We start from the raw sequence: 7,156 nt of genomic DNA, 5'->3' as shown, positions 1-7,156 counted from the left end.
CGATGATTACAAAACCTTGTCGAAACGTTGTACATTTGCTGTTATGTTAAACTTATATTAAAGTTTTTCTTCATTACCCATTCAAGCCGTCTCCAGCCATTATTAATTTCTTATTTGACTAATAAAAATGTCCCCAGTGGTTCAGCAGTAAGTCTGAAGGCTTATAATATTACTACTGTTGCGTCAGCGAGGTCACGTGACTAATGTCACGCCCCTTGCTTTCTGGGAATATCTTGTACCTTCGTGAATTGTCGGGAGATTACTAGATATAGGGTAGTTTGGTATATATAAGATGGTCACAACGTGACGGAATCAATGTGTGTGTAGGTAGTGAGTAATTGAACTGCAGTCAGAGAGAGACGTATTGTTGAAGTTCGTTGTTATAGCGTTTGTTATAGAGCGACTGTTGAAAATAAGTGTATCGGTAAAGTTATATTCAGAAAGAATAAACCAGTTTTATTAAGTAAGGACTTGTGTCGCTAAAGTTTCGTCGGAACGAAGTTACGGAAAAGCAATTAACGAACGGAGACGTAACAATACTAAAAACATGGTTTTGGTACCCCTGGTTGACACAGCACAGATAGCCTATTGTGTGATTTTGTGTTTAACTACAGACAAACAAAAAGAGACTTATAAAATGTCTAAGTATACAAAGACGGATGCAAAATGATGATTTAAATGTTGTGTTGCATTTGCTCTTTAATTTACAATATTTTCATATGACAGTGATCTGTTCACACTGTATTAAGTCTTTTTCTTGATTCAAACTCAGTTAGAATCTGAGAATTTCATTTGTATTTTGTAATACATTTTCTATTGAACCTCTAAGTTATTTGTGTTTACTATCAAATCTGATCGAGAAAAGAGTATATCTGGAAGTATCACATTTTGATTTACAAAATTTAACTTTCCAAACTTTCCTGGTTTTGAATTATCTGGATAACAGAATTATAAGTTATGAATGCATACAAGATTTTGTTATGGCCTACATAATTTTTTTTAACGGCGTGTAGCACACAAAAGTAATGGATTTAGGAAAGTTAGTGTCTATTATTTTATATTATTCTAATTCTGTGTCAAATTATTGCTCTATTGAACTCTTTAAGTCGAATTCTATACAGATTTGTGTCTTCGTACAACTTCAACAGAGAACAGTGAAATTGTACGTTATTTCACGAAACTTGGAAATAGGCGTAACTCGTAAAGTGCAACTTAAAATTTTATTGAAAAAATCGTACTTTATTTAAATATGTTAAATATGCGGGCTCAAAATATTAATATTTTCAAACAACGAAGGAAACATATTTAACTGTTAGTTACTGTTTTTAGTGTTAGGCCTACTGTAGTCACATTTGGTAAGCAAACAGGTCTATATTTTACGTCGATGAATATTTTTATGTTGGTATTTTGGTAAACGCCGAGGGCTAGAGAGTAGGAATCGCTAAAACGTACTGTTACGTCTTTGGTCGTTAGTTAATTTTCCGTATAATTTCTTTTCGAAGAAACTTTAGCGATTCAAGTATTTTCTTAAATGAAACTGGTTTATTCTTTCTAAATACAACTTTGGAATACACTTAATTTCAACAGTCGCGCTATAACAAACGCTATAATTCACAACGAACGACTCACGTGCTCGACTCAACAATACTCTCTCCCTCTGTGCAGTTCAATTACTCATTACATTGTTGCCGTCACGTCTTGACCGTCTTATATATAAAAGAATACCGAAATCTAGTAACCTCCCGAGGATTCACGAAGTTTCGAGAATATGACGTGTTACTATCGTCACGTGATCTCCGCTGTCGTAACAGTACAATCCTAAACTTTTAATTACTTAGTTACAGTTATAACTTGAATGAAAAAATAGACTTAGAAATTAAATTATATCTCGTATAGATACACATGTTTAATAAATTAAGATCACTCTGACAAAATGGATAACAATTAAATATAAACTGAAAAAGTATCGTATTGTTACGTCTCTGGTCGTTAGTTAATTTTCCGTAAAAATTCTTTTCGAAGAAACTTTAGCGATACAAGTCCTGTCTTAAATAAAACTAGTTTATTCTTTCTCAATACAACTTTGAAATTCACTTAATTTCCACAGTCACGCTATAATTTAAACAAACGCTATAATTCACAACGAACGAACGATTCACGCGCTTGACTCAATTGTCGTCTCTATCTCTGTCTGCAATTCAATTACATTGTTGCCGTTACTTCTTGGCGATCTTATATACAAGAATATCGTACATCTAGTAAACATTCGAGGCTTCACGAAGGGACATGAATTTTCTAGAAGCTCATGACGAGTTACTACTGTCACGTGACTTCCGCTGTCGTAACAATATTTTATATTTTAATTAATTATGAATATGAAGTAAATTTAGATACATTTAACAGATAGTTTTTTAAACAAATCTTAAACTTTTTAAGAGTCCTTTACTCTTATATTATTGGGTATTGTATTCCAAATTGTTCCCCCAAAATAAGTTATTGAACAATGAATGGCCTATTGATTTTCTTTAAAAGTTTGATGTGTAAGTAAATCAGAATTAATTCGTGTATCTTGAAAATGGATGTTCTTTTTATTTAAAAAAAAGACGAAAAAAAGGTTCCAAGACTGGATATATTAACTTATTATTATTATTTTTAATGAAAATCATACAATTACCTACTAAATGACTAGTATATTAAACATTGATATATATCACATATTGATATTTTAATAACTAGTGTGCTCTCATATATTGATATTTTAATAATTAGTGTGCTCTCATATATTGATATTTTAATAACTAGTGTGCTCTCATATATTGATATTTTAATAACTAGTGTGCTCTCACATATTGAAATTTTAATAACTATTGTGCTCTCACATATTGATATTTTAATAACTAGTGTGCTCTCATATTAAAATATCAATATATGAGAGCACACTAGTTATTAAAATATCAATATAACTAGTGTGCTCTCATATATTGATATTTTAATAACTAGTGTGCTCTCATATATTTGTGACACATACAGGTAATTAGTGGTACTGAAATGTGTGTACTTTGACACATCATACAGGTAATTAGTGGTACTGAAATGCGTGTACTGTGACACATCATATAGGTAATTAGTAACGCTGAAGTCTGTGTGTGAGATACCAAATTCAAATGTGTAAAAATTGCTGAAGTTGTATAAAACTCAGCGACCTATGACCCAGTTCAAATAAAAATATTCAGTGATATAAGAAACAGTTTAAAATCTATAAAAATCTTAAGTTCATACAAAAGTGCTAACAGTGTGAGATAACCGTACACTTGATAGAACTTCCAAGAATTATTTCTGTAACAAATTCACAGAGAATTGACTGCTTGACTGAGTAGTCACATCTGAATAAACACCATGCTTTGGATCTGTGCAGCATGCTCTCCATAGGGTATGTAAGCCATAGATTAACTAACAAACATCCTGTACCATTTTATTGAGAGTAAAGCGTGTCAACTCGTGAAAACTCTACAGAACATCGTGAACTGCTTCATCCAGTTTTCAAGTAAACAATTTGAATATGATGTGTTAACTATGAAGGATTATGGTGAGAACATTACTGTATTCTGAGCATGGGGTGTGACCTATCTGAGAAGTATATCCACGGATATTACGATATCTTAAACGTGCATGCTCCAGGGACTTAACAGAGATTTTTGTCTATAGAGTAATTTTCTCTTCCACAAAATACTGGCAATTCGGGGTACTGAAATGACCCACTACGACTTAGATCTTAAGAAACTTTACCTGACAAATACCGCAGTATATATAATTCACCATACCTGTTACCTGATGTTAGAAACATATCCCAAAATTTACTAGTGATGTGACAATAGTCTAACGAAAATATATTGACAATTATCAACACATAAATTTACCACATGATCTTACCAGTGGTATACTAACATACCAGTATTCTCCAAACCTTCATCTCTGTATACTGTAAAATAAAAAATATATCAGTATTACAAGCAGAAAATTGTTTATTGCAAACAACAAAAAAACTTTTGCTCTGGATATTATGCACACTAGAGGCAATTTGTGTTTTAATTTTAAAAAACCTAACATTTTCCTCTTAAAATATACAACTTATTCTAACTTAGGAAGACTTGAAACATTCCCATTATTATTTATTTATATTTGGGTAACCAACCCTTTTGCTTAAGTAAGTACAAAAAATTTTTTGAATGCTCAACAAATATACGAGTTGTACATAAGCTAAGCCTTCTCATTTTATTTAATATTATAATTAATAATATATTACACTTTGAATGAAATACCCTGACACAAGGAGTTAATACTCTGATGTATACATACCAACGTGTAATACAACTAATACACTCTGACACAAGGAGTTAATACTTTGCTGTATACATACCAACATGTAATAAAACTAATACACTCTGACACAAACTTCATTGTTTTTCTCCACGAAAAACGAACCTCAGGACACAAGTAAAATTATCTTTTATAAATTATAATATATGGCACTAGAGCGCCGCGCCTATAATTTTTGTTTGCTTATTTTTAAGTTAAAACGTAGAACTAAGAAAAATCTTATGTTCTTTATATTCAACTAGAAATTTTAAACCAACACAATTTTGAGGCCTTAACCACTATTAATATTATGAGTTTACACGAATTGAGTAAGTCGAGAAGTGTGAAATATTCTGGTCACTCTGGTGGTATTAAAATTAAAAATTGGACCAACTCTACACGTTATTATCGTGTAGTTCAACGAATTTTTCGTTCACTCTGGAGTGATTGGTGAAAGTACAAATCAGAGCTACTGCAAATTTTATACAAATTACAATCATATAGCACAAATGTTTACACTAAATGCAAGGGTACGACAATAAAAAATCGACATAAATCTTTACAGCATAAGCTCTTTTTTATTAATAAGTTTAAATAAATTAGATTACGCAGTTCCTGTATGTAAGTATCTTCTATTTTAGTCATAAGCCGAGTGTGGTCCATTGGTTAGCGCGTTGGGATTCAGACGAACAGCCTACGGGTCAAAACAAACTGCTGGTCACCACGCTTTGCAGTTTCAGGCGTAGGTACATTGTAAAAATGGCGGCGAACCCGTTATTCGATTCAGAGATCAAGGAAAAGCATTACTGGCAGTAGGTAACTCTGTTCGATAGTTTAAAATCAGAAACGGGTACCTGAACCAAACCACAAGGATCTCTAACGTGGGTTTGGCCCACGATCACACTAGGTGCTGTTAAAGGCCGTTAATCAGACACGAGTGTGGATACTGACTGTTGACAAAACAAATAAGAGAGAAACGCGTGACAAGTAATGAAGATATCATGGATATAAAAAAATTTGATAAAGTGTAACGCAAAACATTGTACTGCATATCATTTTACTGCGCTGGATTTATAGAACAAATTTTTCGTACATTTTCAAAAGTAAATACATCCAAATGGAAGTGTAATAAATGCCATTACGAGGCATGGCATTTTTAAAAGAATTTTCACTGATAGAGCAAACTTTCGAAAAGGGCCCAAAATGTTTTAGAATTCCATCGTTTAAACCAACCAATCACTATACATATCATTTGCAAGCAAAATATCACTGGTACTGAAATGTGTGTACTGTGACACATACAGGTAATTACTGGTACTGAAATGTGTATACTGTGATACATACAGGTAATTTGTGGTACTGAAAATTGTGTACTAATTCGTGGTACTGAAGTGTGTGTGTGTACTGCGACACGTCATACAAGTAATTAGTGGTTCTGAAGTGTGTGTACTGTGACACATCAAATATGTAACTAGTAGAACTAGTGTGTGTACTGTGACACATTACATAGGTAATTTGTGGTACTGAAGTGTGTGTACTATGACACATCATATATGTAATTAGTAGTACTAAAGTGTGTGTACTGTGACACATACAGGTAATTACTGGTACTGAAATGTGTGTACTGTGACACATACTGGTAATTACTGGTACTGAAATGTGTGTATTGTGACACATCATACAAGTAATTAGTGTTACTCATGAGTGTGTACTGTGACACATCAAATATGTAATTAGTAGAACTAAAGTGTGTGTACTATGACACATTAGATAGATAATTAGTAGTACTTAAGTCTGTGTACCGTGACACATTATATAGGTAATTAGTAGTATTGAAGTGTGTACTGTGACATAGTAGATGGGTAATTAGTAGTATTGAAGTTTGTGTACTATGACACATTAGATAGGTAATTAGTGGTACTGAATTCTGTGTGACACATACAGGTAATTAGTGGTACTGAAATGTGTGTACTTTGACACATCATACAGGTAATTCGTGGTACTGAAATGTGTGTGACACATACAGGAATTCCTGTATGATGTGTCACAGTACACACACTTCAGTACCACGAATTACTGGTATGATGTGTCACAGTACACACACTTCAGTACCACTAATTACCTGTATGACGTGTCACAGTACACACACTTCAGTACCATGAATTACTGGTATGATGTGTCACAGTACACACACTTCAGTACCACTAATTACCTTTCTGATGTATCACAGTACATACACTTCAACAATGATCCGAATGATGTGTCACAGGTATCTTTGTGCTAAGTCTCATTTTGACTGATGGAAGTATAAGGGAATTACAGGCCAGAATGTGTTTATTGGACAACATTGGAAAGAAGATGAAAGGAACATAGGAAGTACAGTATGTCTCCTTCCTTCTTAGGAAGACATAATTACTTCCTTGTTGTATCTTGGTTGGTATAGAGCCAATAGAAACTTACAAGAGAAAGATTGGTGAATAAATTACAACACAACTGAAAGACTTTCAGAAGATAAACCTTTCTTCTTCAGAAGGAATTTATCTATAAGAAAAGGAGATCTACTTTCAATCATGCTTGAGTTATTCAGCTTTGTGTAATGTAATGTATGTATTTTCTGTTTTTTTCTAACTATCGATCATGTGAGGAAGTGGTGATGATCATGAAAACAAACAAAAGCAACAACTTATTTCCTGTATGAAACAGGAAGTAAAATTTTATTAACTGCTCACAACAGAAGTAACAGTAAGTTAGGACCAAGTAAAAGTTTATTAACTGCTCACAACAGAACTAACAGTAAGTT

The 7,156-nt window shown here is 32.9% G+C and overlaps 1 long non-coding RNA gene across 2 annotated transcripts in view; it reads right to left on the bottom strand.

Moving 5' to 3' along the window:
• The window catches only part of LOC111083967, a 7,085-nt gene extending 1,801 nt beyond the window's left edge, over positions 1-5,284 (bottom strand). Inside the window, exons 1-2 of one of the 2 annotated variants that reach the window (XR_002609330.1) lie at positions 4,965-5,284; positions 3,931-3,979 (exon numbers count right to left, since the gene is read on the bottom strand). This is a non-coding gene — a long non-coding RNA (uncharacterized LOC111083967). The remainder of the gene's footprint in view (positions 1-3,930; positions 3,980-4,964) is intronic. The other variant, XR_002609331.1, reaches the window with a different exon arrangement.
• Between the last annotated feature and the right edge of the window lie 1,872 nt (positions 5,285-7,156).

Source organism: Limulus polyphemus, unplaced genomic scaffold (assembly GCF_000517525.1).
Source record: "Limulus polyphemus unplaced genomic scaffold, Limulus_polyphemus-2.1.2 Scaffold12454, whole genome shotgun sequence".
In the NCBI taxonomy this organism is placed as follows: Eukaryota; Metazoa; Arthropoda; class Merostomata; order Xiphosura; family Limulidae; genus Limulus; species Limulus polyphemus.
The sequence above is the reverse complement of the archived record's forward strand: the minus strand, read 5'-3'. Positions and strand labels throughout refer to the sequence as shown.